Source organism: Triticum dicoccoides, chromosome 4A (genome assembly GCF_002162155.2).
Source record: "Triticum dicoccoides isolate Atlit2015 ecotype Zavitan chromosome 4A, WEW_v2.0, whole genome shotgun sequence".
NCBI lineage: Eukaryota > Viridiplantae > Streptophyta > Magnoliopsida > Poales > Poaceae > Triticum > Triticum dicoccoides.
The window spans coordinates 745393968-745413363 of record NC_041386.1 but is presented as its reverse complement, the minus strand read 5'-3'; the positions used below and the strand labels follow the sequence as shown (position 1 = coordinate 745413363).

General features: G+C 46.2%; 1 pseudogene; it reads right to left on the bottom strand.

Annotated features, from left to right (window-relative positions):
- Window positions 1-4854: 4854 nt before the first annotated feature.
- On the bottom strand, window positions 4855-9444 carry LOC119288401 (annotated as a pseudogene).
- Window positions 9445-19396: the final 9952 nt, after the last annotated feature.

Here is a 19396-nt window from a genome sequence, read left to right as displayed (position 1 = left end):
ATCTTTTTGGCCTCCTGGATTTCCTGTTGTGCCTTCTCGGCTTCGGCCTTGGTGTCTTTTATACTTGCAAGGGCCTTCGCAAGCTCGGCCTCTTTCACCTTAAGCTCATGCTCCACGGACTCGAACTTTTTGCCGAGCTCCTGGAGCTCTTGTTGTACCTCGCCCACTCGGGCATCTTGCTTCTCGCGCTCCTTGCGTTCCAAGGCCGCCTTGTGTTCGGCCTCGGACAGCGCTTTTCTCAGAGACGCTACTTCGGTGGTGGCCCCTGTTACAAAATCACGATGCTTCGTCATTAGAATAACCAATTTTATCTATCCTTCATTATATGAGAGCGGGGAATCACTCACCTTTGTTCTTTTTGAGCTGCCACCTCGTGAGGTCGAGCTCTCCCTGTGCCTGCTCCAGGTCCTGTTTTAGTCCGGCGATCTCGGCCGTACGGACATGGCAAGCAGCACAGCCTGCTTATTCACATTCAAACTTATTGTTAGACTCCTGCGGATTATAATTGACCCTCCGTTTGGTTTTTTCCTTCCGAACACCAAATAGAGTATCAGGGGCTACTACCTATCGGGTGGTAATTTCACACATTTCTCTTACTTACCTCAAATCCTGTCAGGAGGCTGGTGCAGGCTTCGGTTAGTCCGCTCTTGGCGGACGAAACCTTCTGAATCACCGCACTAAGAGTACGGTGCTCTTAATCTATGGAAGCGCCGTGAAGCGCTTCCAGCAGACAATCCGGCGCCTCGGGCGCAACGGAAGTCCTCGACACAGACGGCTCTCCCTCCCTAACAAGGGGCTGCCCGCCTGAGTCCGGAACCATTGAAGGCTCCGGAACAGTGTTCGGTTGAGAGCCCGGCCTACTGTGGCTCTCATCAACACGGTCTGTGGGATCTAGAACCCCGCGTGTCCGACGTCTGGAATGCCGCCTCGGGGCGCCTCCAGAGCCACCTCCCCCCGCTCTGGGAGCCTTTGGGATAACACCTCCGTGTCATTTGCAGGCTGACGAGTAGTGGTCGTCAGGAGCGAGTTCATCGCCGAATCGCTCAAGGACCCATCCGAAGACGATGCCTCGGGATGGACCCTGGCCGGACTACATACAAGTTCGGCGTTATGACAAAACTATGAAGCAAAATTACGATGGAGTGCGGATACTTATGATTGCACTAGGGGCTTCTTCCTGGGCAGCCACCCCTCCTCGCTATCGGCGGCAGTGGCGGAGTAGTCCGGAAGGGACGTCTTTCCCTTCTTGGACGTCCCAGCCTCCCTCTCAGGGGCAGCCTTCCTCTATTTCTCCCCCCCCCCAAATACGGGGAGGTGGAGTTTCTTCTTGTTTCCCCCCGCCTCCGCGGAGGAATCTGCCTCGTCGTCATCGGACGACGAGGGTATGACGGCCTTGCGTCGGGGGCCTCCCCTGGCCCCCTGGTCCGCCCTCTCAGGCCCCTCGTCCTTTCCAGATGGGGCGTCCTCCCCTTCTTCTTCTTCCCCTTCGGGGGGAGGAGTGTGCCTCGTCATCTTCGGACGAGGCTTCTGGCGCAACCTTACGTCGGAGACCCTTTCGGATCCCCGGGGCCTTCTTATCGGCCTTCTTCTCCGGCCCCTTGTAGGGTGCCGGGACCAGCATCTCCGTTAGGAGAGCATTAGCTGGGCTTTCTGGCAGCGGAGCCGGACAATCAATCTGCTCCGCTGTCTCCACATAATCCTGAACAAATATGCACAATTACTTAAGGCTCCCCCATGAATATATTGGGAAGAACCGAATCCGGTGGCAGCCTGAGAACTCACCTGACTAGGAGGCCACGCGGCGTGGAGCCCACGGTCCTCGGATATAGGAGTAGGTACTTCGGAGGCCTTGAACAAAGCCTTCCACGCGTTTTTGTGCTTCATGTCGTAGAGCCTCTGAAGCGTCTGGTGTTTGGCCGGGACGAACTCCCACAGATTGAATGCCCGCTTTTGGCACGGCGGAATCCGGTGAATGAGCATGACCTGGATCACGTTGACAAGCTTGATGTTCTTGTCGTTCATGCCCTTGATGCAGTTTTGGAGTCCGGTCAGCTCTGTAGATTCGCCCCATGATAGGCCCTTCTGTTCCCAGGAGGTGAGCCGCATGGGGGTTCCGGATCGGAACTCGGGGGCCGCTGACCAGTTGGCATCACGCGGCTCGGTGATGTAGAACCACCCCGACTGCCACCCCTTCACGGTTTCTGCAAAGTGGCCATCAAGCCAGGTGACGTTAGGCATCTTGCCTACCATGGCTCCTCCGCACTCCGCTTGCTGGCCACTCACGATCTTCGGCTTCACGCGGAAGATTTGCAGCCACAAGCCGAAATGAGGCTTGATGCGGAGGAAGGCCTCGCATACTACGATGAACGTCGAGATGTTGAGGACGAAGTTCGGGGCTAGATCATGGAAATCTAGCCCGTAGTAGAACATGAGCCCGCGGACGAAGGGGTGCAGCGGAAACCCCAGTCCATGGACAAAGTGGGCGAGAAACACGACCCTCTCGTGGGGTCCCGGAGTTGGAGTGACCTGCCCGTCGTCCGGTAGCCGGTGCGCTATGTCTGGGGCCAAGTATCCGGCCGCCCGAAGATTCACGATGAGCTTCTCCTTCACGGTGGAGGCCACCCACTTGCCTCCTGCTCCGGACATGTCTAGATGTGCGGAGAAGATTTGGACTAGGGCGCTGGAGCTCGGGGAGGTAAGGATGAGCGAAGGAGGAAGAGGGTGTGGGTGAAAATGAGGGTCCTTTATCCCTTTATAGAGGCCACGAAAGTGGTGCGCCTCCCCACTAGCCCGTTGAGAATCGCTTACTTCCCAAGCGCCATGATTGATGGCACGATGGGATTACCCATACCTGTATTGATGAGAATCCGTGATAAGGGGACATGATCTCTACTTTGACAAGACGCGTCAAGGAGACCGCCTCGCAATATGCGTTGTGGCTGGTCGAAGGAAAACGGTTCGAATAATGGCCCGACCGTAATGACATGATTACGTCTAAAAAGTTGTCGGCAGAGTACGTTTGTGAAATATCGTTCTCTCTACGGTGATATATGAAGATCATTTTGCAGATTCGGACACGGTCTATGTGTTCGATAATTACCTTAGAGTATTCGGAGAAGGAACCCGCCTTGCAATGCCGAAGACAAGACTGCGCGCCGGAGTCATCGTCATTGAAGCCTGGTTCAGGGGCTACTGAGGGAGTCCTGGATTAGGGGGTATCCGGACTCCGGACTATATACATCGTCCGGACTATTGAAGCGTGAAGATACAAGATCCAAGACTCCGGCCCGTGTCCGGTTGGGACTCTCCCTTGCGTGGGAGACAAGCTTAGCGATCCGGATTATATTTCCTTCCTTGTAACCGACTCCATGTAAACCCTAGCCCTCTCCGGTGTCTATATAAATTGGAGAGGATGGTCCTTAGAAGGCCGATCACAATTACAATCATATCATCATAGGCTAGCTCTTAGGATTTAGCCTCTACGATCTTGTGGTAGATCTACTCTTACACTACTCATATCTTCAATATTAATCAAGCAGGAAGTAGGGTTTTACCTCCATCGAGAGGGCCCGAACCTTGGTAAACATTGTGTCCCTTGCTTTCTGTTACCATCAGCCTAAGACGCACAGATCAGGACCCCTACCCGAGATCCGCCGATTTTGACACCGACATCCACCGATAAGGTTGGCTATGCGCAATATGAATATTTCCACTGCAAGTCAATCCTAGTTTGTAGCTGCGGATCCGACACTTATAGATCAAGCAGTGAGACTTATAGCTCAGGCACGGGGCGGGATGGCGCCATGGCAGGCAGGAACCTCAAAATATTAACAGTTTTACTGTTCGTTTCCCAAGAAAAACGCTTCGCTCCTGCCGTCAGCTGATGTTTCGCTCAGGAGACGAAAAATGAGATGAAGGCTGAAGCAGCGTAGCTGCCATAGCCAGCCTATTTATGTAATCGGCACCGATCGTGGCGCATATCGGATGGCCACCAAGGTTACTCTGCTCTCTAGTACTGTATCTGTGTTTTTCAACCACAAGGTAACTGACTTGATTGCTAACGACTTGATTGCTCATCTTGATACTACTTGGTGGCTAGTGTGTGTGCCAGCCAGTAACATAAGCACAGCCAATAACGAACAGTAGAACACCAAGAGGGACATGACATGCAGCATATCAGTTCCTCATCGGCCTGGCTTGTTCCTGAGCATGAAGTCAGAGCTACAACGTCGCGGAGTGGCATGCATGGCGGCAATGAGGCCGAGAAATGGGGCTCATGCTCTGTTGGTTCCAGGCATGCCCCTTTTCTCTTGCGAGGCTTGTTATCGAAGTCGGAACTGCCTAGTACTGGATGTGTCGTGGTTGATTGTTTGGCATACGCCGTAGGATTCACGTGCTTTGTCTGGTCTAAGGGTTCTTGATTGGTCGTCTGTGTTGAACGCAGAGTCGCTTCTCTGTGAGCAGTGATAATGATGACGCTTCGCAGGCATTGTCGATGGTGTTCCCCTTTTCGGTGGGGTGTGCGGGTCGTGTGGATAGCTAGGTTGGCCGGGTACCTTACCTTGTGAGCATGTTGTGATGGTTTTCGCCTGGTTTTCCGCTACTTAACCGGGTAACCCTCTTCTTTCTTTTTTGAACTTGGACATTTCATTCCATTAATCAACGTACTTCTTTTGAACTGGGTATACTTATAGGACCACATCAGGGGATCATGTTTGCATGGAACGATACTAGAGGACACATGGATTATTTGCAAATGATCTTGAAGAAATAGCAGGAGCTCAGTTTGCTACACAACTATTTCTTTATATGTAACGAACTGCCAACCAGTAGCTACTAATCACACATTGTACCAGTATACAACATGAGGGCAATACAGAAAACAAACTGGCACCATACAGACTAAGTTATGTATCACCGACAATTTCTACATAATAAGAAGGAAGAGAAAACAATGTGCTAATTAAATGAGAATTCATGACCAAGGTTTTGGTTACCGAATGGGACATTTTTTCCGACGGGGACCGGTAAACGTGGTTACCATGGTTACCACAAAATTTCAAGCAAATTTTGAACGAAATTTATAATTCAATTTTGGATTCAATTTTCTTCAAAATAGGTATAGATAGCACTTAAACTTATATTTATCATAAAAGAGCTAATAGCTCAGTGGAATGTTGTCTACGCGAGTGTTGTGAGGTGTTACCATACTTTACTGTACATTGAGCGTTTGAATTCAACAAATTCAAAAAATGCGATTCTTTTTTCTCGAAATGGCCATTTACCGAGGTGGTGGGGGGGGGGGGCGAAATATGTGGTAACCACGGTAAATCTTGAAATTTCGAGTGCTAACCAAAACCCTGTTCATGACCAACAAGCAGGGATGATAATATCAGCATGGAGATAATCAAGATCGTTAGCAGGTCGTTCAGCTCTTGACAAAACCTTGGCCACCTGCTGCATTGTTGGACGGTGTGATGGATTAGGTTCTATGCACTGAACCGCGACCATGACCACTTTGAATATTTCACTTGTGATCTCAACTTCAGGGGGTGGAAGCCGTGTGTCCAACAAATTCTCAAGTAATGTGCTTGTCTTGTCCATAGATGAAAGATAATCACGTGGATGATGTCCCATAAACAACTCTAGAATGAGCACTCCAAAACTATAAACATCACACTTCTCTGTCACCCTTGTTGTGTATGCAAGCTCTGAAGAATCATCAACATTGGAGAGTTAATCTTGATAGTTATACAGTACTGCAATACACGTTTAATTAACGCACACGAACTTAACTTCGGCATTTCTTTGGAGTAGAAAATGGAAAACAACCCTTAACAGATTGGATGGGATGCATGTGAGATCCACTTGTATATATAGCTAGCTATTTGAACTTTGGAGACGGAATGTGTTGAACTGTATTAAAAATACTGTCATGTAACAAAAGACATAGCTTCCAAAAAGGCAAAACACATAGCTTCCAACTATTTAAAGTGCCAATGTCGCATCAATATTATATGAATCGTATAAACTGATAAGCTAATGTCTGCTGCAGATTTAAACATGTAGTCCATGAGGAGAGGATGGAAAAAAGCAATATAGAAAATATATAGTGGTGTGGGGTGCACAAGGTTGATAACTAGTGTAGTGCATGCTAATGTACATTGTATAAATTATAGACAAATGGAGAGAGAGCTATTTCTTCAACATGATAAGTTTATTGATGTAACCAACACAGAGTTATAAGTTTACCTGGAGCAAGATATCCTTTTGTACCAGCAAGACTTGTGTAGTTCGATGCTTCCACGTCTAATATTTTTGCTAGACCAAAATCTGAGATGCACGCTTTAAATTCCAAATCAAGCAAAATGTTGTTGCTTGTTACATCTCTATGGACTATTGGTGCGAAACAATCGTGATGCATGTAAGACAAAGCATGAGTAACATCACAAACAATATTTAACCTCCTCATCCAATCCAATTCAATTGCAGTTTCCTTGGCCTTCAAAGTTGCTGCTAAGCTACCTCTATCCATGTACTCATACACAAGGAATCTTCCCTGAGTTGCAGAGCAGTAACCAAACAACTTTGCAATGTTGCGATGTCGAACATGCATCAAGGCTTGTATTTCTTGGTTAAATTGCACATCATCTTCCGTCATATGGATCTTTTTCACTGCAAATAATTCACCAGTTGGTAACTGAGCTCTATAGACAGATCCATTCCCTCCCGTTCCAATGCAATGAGAGCTGCTGAATTTTTTTGTGGCATCAACAATTTTATTGTACACATCTTCCCCATCAAAATTCCAGATGGAGAACATGTTGGTTTGTTGTACTTCATTTGCAGTTTCTGTCCTTGGTTTTTTCTTTTTGCATTGCCATGTTACCACCGCAGTCATAAACACAAAAGATACAACAATTGGTATAATAGCTAGTAAAATAGCCCCAGACTTTTTTCCTTGTTCACTACTTCGAGGAAGATCACAAGTGGGCAAACCTTTCACAACACCACACAAGTTCTTATTATGCCGGAACCATTTGATTGGAGCTTTTTCGAAGAACCTAGTATGTGGCAATGGTCCTTCCAATTTGTTGTATGACACATCCATGGATAGGAGACTTGTCATGCTTTGAAATGATGGTGGAATGCTGTCATTCAGTGCATTGTGAGAGAGATTCAAGGCTTCAAGCATACCGAGACTTCCTAACACACTTGGAATATTGCCATCAATTGAATTGTCACTGAGATCCAACAGATCTTGTAGGTTTACCAACATCCCTAGTTCAACAGGAATTATACCATTGAAGTGATTATGGCTCAACTTTAGAAAGTGAATCTTTTGGCAGTGCCCAATTGAATCTGGTATCTGCCCAGTTAGGTTGTTTGATGATAAATCTAGATACTCCAAGTTGTTCATTGATCCAATTTCGTGTGGCACATTTCCCCGCAGTAAGTTGCCGGAAAGGCTCAAATTGAACAACATCATTACATTGCCAATTTCCGGTGGAATCTGTCCTTCAAGCTTGTTTGATGAAACATCAAGTATCCCTAGCATAGATAATTTCCCTATGCTTGATGGTATTACTCCAGTTATATGATTGTTTGAGGCACGTAGCACAGTAAGTTTGTAGCACTCACCCCAAATATGAGATAATTGGCCAAATAGTTTATTCGAACTGATATCAATATAGACAAGATTTGGATGAGATCCCATCCCGGTGATATCTCCTTCAAGGTAATTCCGTTCAAGTCGAACCCTAACTAGGCTTGTACAATTTAGCAAGCTTGATGGCAATGGTCCAACCAAGTTGTTGCCAACAACAACTAAATTTTGTAGCCGACCTCCCACACAAAGTCCAGATGGCAAGGAACCGGAGAGGTTGTTGAAAGCAAGGTCCAACTTAACCAAACTCATTAACTTGCTAATTTCTTGAGGTATAGGCCCTGAAAGTTGGTTGCGATAAAGGTACACGAGAGTGAGTTTTGTCAAATTCCCTATGGTGATTGGGATAGAACCTGTGAGTGTGTTTTCTTGAAGTGCCAAATTCTCTAAGTTCACAAGGTAACCCAATTCTCGTGGAATTTGACCAGAAAGTTTGTTTTTCCAAAGTGTAAGAAAGTGAGTTTGGTCGAATTACACAAATTTCTTGGAATGGAACCTGAGAGTGTGTTGTTGCTAAGATCCAATCCCTCTAAGTTCACAAGGAAACCTAATCCCGTTGGAATTGGTCCGGAAAGTCGGTTCTGGAAAATTTGCAAGGTTTTGAGTCTTATCAAATTTCCCAAGCTGTCTGGGATGGAACCTGAGAGTGTATTTTGGCTAAGATCCAAGACCTGTAAGTTCACATGGTAACCTAGTTCTCGTGGAATTTTACCAGAAAGTTGGTTCTGAAAAAGGGACAAATAAGTGAGTTTTGTCAAGTTCCCTATGATTATTGGGATAGAACCTGAGAGTGTGTTGTTGCTAAGATCCAAGTTCTCTAAGTTCACAAGGTAACCTAATTCTCTTGGAATTTGGCCGGAGAGTTTGTTGACCCAAAGACGTAAGATAGTGAGCTCAGTTAAATTACCTAAATTTCTTGGAATGGAGCCTGAGAGTGTGTTGTTGCTAAGGTCTAAGTCTTCTAAGATAATCAGGTAACTTAGTTCGCGTGGAATTTGCCCAGAAAGCAGGTTCTGAAAAAGATGCAAGGTGGTGAGTTTTGTCAAATTTCCTAAGCTGTTTGGGATGGAACCTGAAAGTGTGTTTTCACTAAGATCAAAATCTTCTAAGTTTACCAAATAACCTAATTCTCTTGGAATATTGCCTGAAAGATTATTTTCAAAGAGGTTCAAGGTGGTGAGTTTTGTTAGACCACCTATGTTGCTTGGGATTGAGCCAGAAAGATTGTTACTAGACAAATCTAATGTAACTAAGTGCCTTAGGTGGCCTATTTCATAAGGGATGTGACCAGCTAAGTGATTGATTGACAAATTGAGGGCCACAAGATTACTACTCATTTTGCCAAGGTGAACTGACCCTCTTATCCGGTTGCCTTGCAGGAGAAGAGCTTGGAGCTCTCTGAGGACCCCAATGCCAGGTGGGAATGCCCCGGCAAGGTAGTTGTGCGAGAGGTCAAGGCACGTCAAGGTTGTGAGGGCCGAGAAGTTGAGGGGATCTAGCGTCCCTCTCAGCCGCATCCCCCTTAGAGAGATGCCGCTGATCACCGTCCGGCGCCAACGTCGGTGCACTGTGCACCTGACTCCGAGCCAGCTGCAGGGCGCCGACATGTTCTCCCAAGACCGCAGGGCGTGCTGACTTTGGTTGCTGAGGCTGGCTTTCCAGACGAGGAGAGCCCTCGCTTGTTCTCCGGGCACCGGCACGAGCGCGACGGCGGTGGCCGTTGCCAGCAGCAACAGTACGGCGAGAGAAGCGAGCACTTTGGGTGGGTCCGTCTCCATGACGAGCATTTTAGCTGGATGGAAATGGCTCTGATGGTTGTGTCTTGTGTGGGCGTTGGTGAGAGCGTGCAGCACGTCTATTTAATATTTAGAGCCACCCAAAGTCGACGGGGTAGGTAAAATGCTCGGAGTATGTGGCTGTATCTTGTGGAGAAATATATCTTCTCAGTTCCCACGGGAGTTTTCGTAGGAAGACTAATTGCACCGAGCGTACGTCAGATTGGTCTTGACACTTACTGCTAACCACAGCCTCGGCATGTGCATTCACATTGCATGAACGTGTAGCGTGTTGGAAACGGAAAGGTACGGTAATAATATCTCAACCACTATCCTCATCCCCATTTGTGCTCGAACACGTGTCCTCCATGTCGGCATCGTTGTCAAATGGAGTCCTCCATGGCGGCGGGCTCGGTGGCTTCAGTTACAGCTGACAGGCGGAGAATGAAGGCACAATGCAACAGTCAAGGAGGAGTGTCCTCGACGATGAACCACGCATAGGTGGTGTGGAGTGACCTTTGCCGACGCATCCTCCACCCCCTGTCGGTTTGACCATCGGGGTATATCATCTCCAATGGTGTAGCGGCGGTGTGGTGCCATCATGGGCTCTCTCGGGGAATCGAGGGACGTGAAGAAGGTGAGAGAGGGAGATGCTAGGTATATGGAGGGGGAGGGTGTGTATAAGAGGCATCGGTGAATGGAAGCGTGTGGTTTTATAGGGCTTGGGTGAGACCAGAAGGTAGGCGACGATGCCCAGAGAGAGACACGTCCAAGGAAGCGGCCTCGGCACAGCTTCGCTCCAGCACATGGGATCAGCAATGCGTGCACGGAGAAAGGCAAGGCGTGTCAATGGGTGAAGTGCATGATGGTGCAGGAGACGACGGGGCGGCGATGATTGTTCGGCCGGAAAGGCGAGGAGGTGAGGCATGTCAGGGGGAAAGTACAATTAACCCCTCATGGCAGACGGTTCAGCTTGGTAAACCGTATGCATGACATCTCACATGGTTGCTCGATTCCATCCATGTGCTATTCTTCAACATCGCACACATTCAAACTCAGGCACATTGTTTTTTTTCAATGGTGTGTAATGTCATCATCACAGATCACACACAATTTCTCGCTATCGTGTGTGACTGGGTAGCTTGAATGGCCGAATCTGTACCATCATAGCGTTGCAACATATATATACTCCCACCAGTTTACAGAAACCCATGTTTTGCGTATACTTGGATTATAACTTTGATAGCCAATATTTCCCTGAAAAAAGTAATAAAAATCAAATACAGAGTTTCGACTCGGAAATATTTCAGAGAAGCTGCCACCTGAAATACTTGAATCATACAAATTCAGCATAGTATGCGTGCAGACACGTATACAGACAGGTGAGCACGCATGCGACACTTGACTTTCATATCCGGTTGGTATCAAATACTTCTCAAGAACAAACCTTTCAAAAAGCTAATCAATGGAGAAAAAAACTATCTCACACCCAGATTGAAAATTAGCATCAATTGTAGCCATTTCATGCTATTTTTATGACATGAAAGGGACACGATGAACATGACGGGGGAAATATGTCTAGTGGTGAGCTACCTCAAAAACATTGAAAAAACAATGAAAAAAAGTATGTCTCAATCAGATGACGTCTTGGCTGACTTAGACTAGTCATTTTGTTTTCTCTCAGCCGTTCATCTGCTCGTCTAGGTTGTCTTTTTATTTTATTTTACTTGGCTAGGTCCGTTGTCTGTTGACGGTTGGCTGTAGTTGTTTGTTAAGCCTTGTTGTATTCTTTGTCTGGTCCGTCTCTCTTTCTCTCGTTTGCTCCCACTTTGATTCAAACTATAGTAGTGCGTGTGCTGTTTTCATGTGGGAAACGAGTTGGGTGGTGTGTGTGTGTGTGTGCGTATGTGTGTGTGTGCGCGCGCGCGTGTGTGTGAGTGAGTGAGTAGTTAGAGCATCTTTGTCTCTAACGCTGACCCGTAAACCGGACACCGCATCCGTTACGGACAGAGGGAACCATTCCACGGACATGGATTCGGGAAGCGGACATCCAAAGCTCCGCATACATTTCAAAACAAGTTTAAACAAATCAGACATATTTCATGCAAGCCGGATGATTTTCGTACAAACCAGGCGAAAGAATTTACATTTTAGACATATTTTAACTAAACTATACCGGACTAGGCTAAAACTAGTCTAATGCCAGCCAGCGCAGATCTTCACTCCCACGACATATCTTCCCTGGAGACGCGGCCATCCAAAGCTATGTCCAGGATACGGTGTTGGCCAGCATAGACGGACGAGGACGGACTGGCCACTGCAATGCCAGAGAACTCCTTCTACTCATTGCTGGAGGCCATGGTCCAAGTCCAGCCAACCTCTCTATAAACAAATGTAAGATGCTTTAGATAACTAAAGTAATGACCTAAAACGTCTTATATTTGTTTATAGAAGGAGTATTATATTGTTAATATGTATGAATCCAAAGTATTTAAGAATGAGGAGGTAAGAAGCGAGGATGCGTGAAGTGTTATTCCTAACACGGTGAGAGAAGGGGGTTAGTAGGTAGCGGAAAGCAATTCATTGCGGCTAAATGAAATAGAGTCATTTAACGCCGAATGTTCTTGTCTGAAGTAATCTTTTGTAACCAGGTAATCCAACATGGAGGCAATGCCCATCGATTGGACGACTCTTGGTATAGGTCGCGTACCGGTCAAGACATACTTCGGATATATCCCCCACTTAATCACGTAGCAAGCACATCATAGCGGTTGTCTTACAGTGCAATGTTTATTATCAAGATGAGATCCCATGCACAAATATAAGGATGTGAGAGTCAGACCCTTTCAAAATGGTTGTTAAAGGCCCACTCAAAAAATTGGAATTTAATTTGATAACAATAGCTTGCTTGACTCTCTTTCGTAGTGCACATCCTCTCGTGGGTTTGATAACCCTGTGTCACTCCTTGGCGGAAAGGTTCGGGAACCTTCTGACATCCAAACCGGGATTCCAAAGGGCATCATGAAGCGTAACCCTTTATTTTTGTTCTTGTATGCAAAATCCATGCTCACCATGCATGCATCTGTCTTGTGGCTCTTGTCTATCCAGTTTTATTTTTCTCTTTGTCGCCCGATTCTCTACCCCTTCTTGGTGATCGAAACTTTCACATTGCAACATGAAAACTTCATATGTACTAGCATATATTTTTTGGGTACATCACATCATTTCAACATGTTTTTTCATGTTCATGTGTGAGTTATTCAAAGAGTCTCACAACATTCTAAACACGCTAAAACACTAATTTTTTGATGTAATTATCATGTGTTTTTAACTTTGTTACAACATTTGGCCTTCATATCCTAATAAATGTTATGAATACTTTGCAACAATTTGTAATACATGTAATATAAAAATATTTGCATGCAACAAAACTTCATTGGCTGCAAAAAATATTTGTTTTAGAATAGATCACAACAAAGAGCAACTCCAGCCGCACCCCCAACAGGCCCCTCAGGCCCCTTTTTCGGCGCCGGCGCCCAAAAAACGGCCAAGTCGCGCCCCTAGGAGCCCATTTTTTGCCGGTTAGGCCGAAACTGGCGTCGGCGAATCCAGGCCGAACCCGACGTGCTGGGGGGCGCTCGGGGGCGCCGGGGCAATCATTTTTGGGGGAAAGAATGGCGGACCCGCCGTGTCAGCGACCCCCGCGCCTCATCGTCCTCACATCGCCTCGGTTTCCCGCAGGAAATCAATGCCAAGGCTGCCGGTCAGCCTTCCATTGATTCCTCACGGGCGGCGCGATGAGGCGACACGCCCCCTCCCGCCACGCGTACACATGGCGACGCCCCCAGACTGCTATGTAAAGCAGCCCTCCCTCGCCGGTCGACACACCCACCCGCAGCCCCTCTCTCTCCCCGTGCACAGTCGCCATTGACGAACTCTCTTTCCTCTCCCTCCCCATAGCTACCACTACTAGGGTTGGAAAACCCTAGTAGTAGCGCTGGTTTTAGAGCTACTAGTAGCACTTGTACAAGCGTTACCAGTAAGGCGCTATAGCTAACTGGTAGCAGTTGCGCTGGTTATCGAGCACTATTGCTATACCTAGTTAGCAGTAGCGTCCGTGGTGGAAAAGCACTGCTGATAGTAGTAAGTAGAAATAGTGTTTCTTTTCAAAAGCGCTACTACTTATTTTTCCTGTATTTTTGAAATTGCGGCTTATTTTTGCTGTTTTTTTATAGGTTTTATATATGATTTTATGACCATGATTAGTTAGTATATACAATAGTGGGTGAAATGAATATTGATTAGGTTCAAGTGGAGGCAATATGTGGTGCATGTCGAAAGTATACTACTAATCCAAACTGATTAGTAGTATACTTTCGATATGCACCACATGTTGCCTCCACTTGAATCATCACTAGTAGAAAAGGGGGCAATGGTCCAGGCCGGGTCAGCCCATTAGTCCCGGTTCAATCCAGAACCGGGACCAATGGGGGCATTGGACCCGGTTCGTGAGCCCCGGGGGCCGGCCGGGCCATGTGGGCCATTGGTCCCGGTTCGTCTGGACCTTTTTGTCCCGGTTGGTGGGACGAACTGGGACCAATATGCCTTGCTCCTGGCCCACCACCATTGGTCCCGGTTGGTGGCCTGAAGGTTTCCAATAATTTACTTGCATGCATGCTGTAAGATTACCCCACTCTTCTGCTAGCGCGGGGCACCAGTTCCTCTCTTCCCCTGTGCAATCTTACCTCAAGTATTTTATTCCTTAAGTTTTATAGTTTGGCCGTGGAGTGGGTGGGGTGAGGAAAAAAAATTCCTCACCTAAGGTGACGAATAGCGCGACCCTATATACACATATGCGTGCCTCTTTCAGAAAGGGAAAAAACCCGTGCTCCCGGTCGGTTTTTTCGTCCGGTTTTTTTCAAAATCTATCAACATGGGATCTAGTTTTAAAGATCTCGATGCGAAGAACCCAACAGTGGAAATGTTTCGAGATTTGGACGCACGGTTTAAGAGATAAAATGTTTTGAATAAACAGATCTACGAAAAAAGGGAAACCTCCCAGATTGCCACAAGTGGCGCGCTGCATGTGCCCCACTTGTCACGACCTAGGGAAGTAGAGTGTTTTTTGCAATGAGTGCTCCTTAATTAGTGATTTCGAATAAAGAGAGTGGGGGCAAATGCCTTAGGGCAAGTGGGGGCAATGCTGCATATCCTGGCCCTAGTATAGGTGGGCTGAAAAAACGATTCGCCCCCACTGCCTTGCACGTAGATTCGCCCCTGCTCCATCCTCACTATAGTCCGTCCTCACTAAATCCTAACTTTGTACGCAGGCAGAGGTAATCGAAAGCTGGACTCTCGTTGGCCTGGTGGCACTCGGCGCCGTAGTCGAAGCGTTGATGATCCTGAGGGACATCTTCGCGTCGCCGCCGGCGCCGGCACCGGTGGTGCTGGTGCCATGCATCCAGTGACGCGCGATGGACAAGTCGTCGCTCATGCCGCCTGAACCCGGTCCCGCTACTTCGCTACCAATTTCCATATAGTTGGGCTAACTAAATGTTGTACAAATAACGGGTTGTTGAATATAATAAAACGGAGGTGGTTGCATTATAAATACGAGTAAAATGGTGTACAATTGATCTTGTTGGGATGTGGCAATCGAGCTTCAGAACTAGAGTAATGTGTGTTGCTGAAAGCAAAATTCAGAAAAGGTGAATGTCAGGTCTTTGAATTTGTCTTTCAGAAAGTTGAGAGAAGGAGCAACTGGCAGAACATGTGCTGCCTGCCTGGGTTATAACTAAGTCCCAGGATAAATGAATCTTGGCTAGGAATTGATCCTTGTACTGAAAATGACAGTGTAAACATGTTTGCATGATAGTATGAAAGCTCTTGTGTTTACTTGCAAGAAACTAGTGTTTTACTTTCTTTGGTGAATGCCATAAATTGAGGTTGATGTTGTCAAGAAGCATTTGAGCTCAGGAGCAAAATAGGATTTTCGGTTGTAACTAACGTATTCAGAACGCATAGACAGCCATAAGTCCTGCATACTCTAGCCGCCGCGTCCCAGTTGAGAGGATAGATTATCTGTCTGGCCATTAGTGTGTATTATCCTTGTTATTAAAAAGAAAACGACGATAGATAGCAGCCGCCATTAGCGTGATCAGGAGGAAGATTATGTGTCTGGCCATTCATGTGTACTCTCTTCGATTCTTTTTAATCCGCATATAAGATTTGGTTAAAGCCAAACTTTATAAAGTTTGACTAACTTTATAGAAATAAATATTAACATCCCTAATACTAAAGTTGTATGTTATGAAAATTAATTTCATCATGCATCTAATACTATTGGTTTCATAGTGTTGATGTTGATATCTTTTCCTACAAAGCTAGTCAAATTTTACAAAGTTTGACTTTGATCAAATCTTATATGCAAACTAAAAAGAAATGGAGGGAGTATTATCCTTGTTATTAAAAACAAAGAGAGGGTAGGTAGCAGCCGCCATTAGCGTGATCTGAAAGAGGAAGATTGTCTTCCTGGCCTGAAGCTACAACCAAATATTAATAGCTCATAAAACAGAGCAAAAGCAGAGTAAGGGACTTGCAAATGTTCAGACTTGGGAAAACGGAGCAAAGCATAGGATGCTAACTCAAGGTAAAGTAGAGATGATAGAACGCAGCCGCCATTAGTGTGAGGAGGATCTCCGTCCATTATTGGTCGAATCGACCTAACGCCTCATGCTACAGCCAAATATTCAGAGTTGAGAAAACAAAGGAGTAGAGGAGGCTAACTACAGGTAAAGCAGGGTTGAGAAAACAGAGCAAAAGCAGAGGTTGCGACAGAATGAATTGACGGCATCCATCATCAAGGGGTCTCCGGCAGCTAAGCTTCACAACTCAACTACATATATACACCATCACTGTTCACCTAACCGCGCTTTAGAAACCGAGCACCAAAGGTAGGTTCTCCAGCACTACACAACATACGCTCAGCTCGCCCTTTCCAACCCCTTCTGTTAACACTAACCTCAGCTGAGATACCGTACTCCACAAGCAAGCCACATAGAAATAAACCTTGAGTTTCAAAGTTTCCTTGGCAACATCCAAGGTTTATTTGTTTTAAGGAATAACCAAGTAGGATATTGTCCACAACACCGATAGCATTCAGTGGCGACAAACAACAGAGAGAGAGAGATGCCGCTGTGGCAGCGAGCGGAGGTTGCCCGTAGCCCCGGCGCCATCCCATCGCACAGCTGGAGTGAAGTTGTCATGGCTTGATCTGTAAGTTTGGTCTGTACTACCTAGCTAGCGAGGGTTCCTGATGCTGTGGATTCGGCGCTGTACATCGAGTACTATCACACAGTCTAGTGTGTATTCTCCATGTTAAAGAGAAAGAGAGGATAGATAGGAGCCATTAACGTGTGGAGACACCATTTTCTTCGATCCTCTGGTCGAGAGTAATATTGCCCGATCTGACGCATGAAACGGACCTGAAGCTACAGCGAAATATTCAAAGTTGAGAAAACAGAGCAAAAGCAGAGGAAGCGACAGGCAAGTATTTAGGGTTCAGAAAGCAGAGGAAGCACAATTGCAGTCTGTTTCTATATGCATCAGTTCTGAGTGTCCATCTTTGTCCACTGCCTTCTGCATTCCAACGTAAGTTGATCATCATCACTGGATCTCCGGCAGGTAAGGTTCACATCTCAGCTACATATATAGACCATCACTCAAAAGAATCATGACAACACACAACCCGTTCAATCGCTTAGTTGCTCAATCAAAAGAATAGAAACAGGAGCAACCACACAGAATATCCAGAGTGCACACTTAACCACGCAGCACAAATATTCAGAAACAGTGAGCGCATAAACCACAAGCGATCCTCAGTTTCTGCCGCGGCCGCGCTGCACAGCATACACTCTGCTCTACTTTTCCAACTCTTTCTTGTAACACAAACGTCAGTTAAGATATGCCGCTATCCCACAAGCAAGGTGGCAGCAGGGGGTTAGCTTTTCCTTTATGCCTTGTTGCACAACAAGCAGTGGTGTATACGATGGTATTCAGGTAGTAGTAGTTTGGAGGGGGTATATACTCACAGCTGAACTATTTGCTTTCCTGAGAGTCTGAACAATCTTCAACCCTAGGAAGTGCAGAAGAACGAACAATCTTCTGCCTCTAGCATCCAGACCAAACAATCTTTTGAGCAAGATGCAGTAGCCAAATACGAAACATCTTTTTAAAAACTGACAGACATACAGCCTGCCAAAATAAAGGTGCTGAAGCAAATCTGAATGATTCTTTCCTTTTTTGCAGAAAATTCAGACTAAAACAAGAGGCACCGGGAGAATGTATGATAAGCCAAGCTGAATATGCTGGTTTCCGAACTATTTCTTCTTCAGAATCCAAAGAATCTTCAACGGGAAGGAGAACAAGGCTGAACTTGCTGTCCGGAAGTGACTTAACTTACACTTCATCGTCTGAATTAAACCTACTAGAGTAAATTCAAGTCATGGATCTGCCAAAATGACAGGACGCCAGCATCATGAAGAAGAATATATCAGCATTGCTATCATAGGAATACCACACCATATATTCAACAAAGCACTCAAGACAGTATAACATTTCCTGTTACATCAAACACACACAAATCAAGCTCAGTTTATATATGGTTCATCAATCTCTCTCTCGCACACACCACAACACGCAAGGTTTACAAATCTTGGCTGATGCACAGCCGGGCACAAACAACAATTTTATTGCAAACCACCCAGCTTAAAATTAATTGCAGGAACATTAAGTAATCAAAATTTAAGCTGATGGACACCATGTCATGAGAGGAGATTTGGGGAGTAAATTGCAGAAAACCACCACTTTGAAGGCAAGCTTTGCAAAAACCACAACAATACATTTTTTTTTGCAAAAAACACCGTGTCTACCGTAATCTTTTTGCAAATAACACTGATCGGCGGATTTGCCTCTGTTGAGTATGTTTATGATAGATGGGGCCCACTAATCAGGCTGATGTGGCGGATGATTCCACCCGGGCGTCATCGTTCTATCTTAGGGTGCAGAGCTCGGGGTGATGGAGGCTTGATTTGTAAGTGCTTCCTGAATCCAGCTAGGGTTTCTTTCTGATGCTTTCTGAATCGGACCGGCGAGGATGGATCGGAGTATCTATATAGTCGCATCTAAAAATATAGGGTAGCAGCCTCCATTAACACCCGCTTGAGGGGCAGCACCTCCCTCCATCGTCCTGATGTTGCTCACGACTCTCGTCCCGAGCAGCAAATCAAATTCATGGGAGGAGATTTGGGGAGTAAATTGCAGAAAACCACCACTTTGAAGGCAAGCTTTGCAAAAACCACAACAATACATTTTTTTTTGCAAAAAACACCGTGTCTACCGTAATCTTTTTGCAAATAACACCGATCGGCGGATTTGCCTCTGTTGAGTATGTTTATGACAGATGGGGCCCACTAATCAGGCTGATGTGGCGGATGATTCCACCCGGGCGTCATCGTTCTATCTTAGGGTGCAGAGCTCGGGGTGATGGAGGCTTGATTTGTAAGTGCTTCTGAATCCAGTTAGGGTTTCTTTCTGATGCTTTCTGAATCGGACCGGCGAGGATGGATCGGAGTATCTATATAGTCGCATCTAAAAATATAGGGTAGGAGCCTCCATTAACACCCGCTTGAGGGGCAGCACCTCCCTCCATCGTCCTGCTGTTGCTCACGACTCTCGTCCCGAGCAGCAAATCAAATTCATGGGAGGAGATTTGGGGAGTAAATTGCAGAAAACCACCACTTTGAAGGCAAGCTTTGCAAAACCACAACAATACATTTTTTTTGCAAAAAACACCGTCTCTACCGTAATCTTTTTGCAAATAACACCGATCGGCGGATTTGCCTCTGTTGAGTATGTTTATGACAGATGGGGCCCACTAATCAGGCTGATGTGGTGG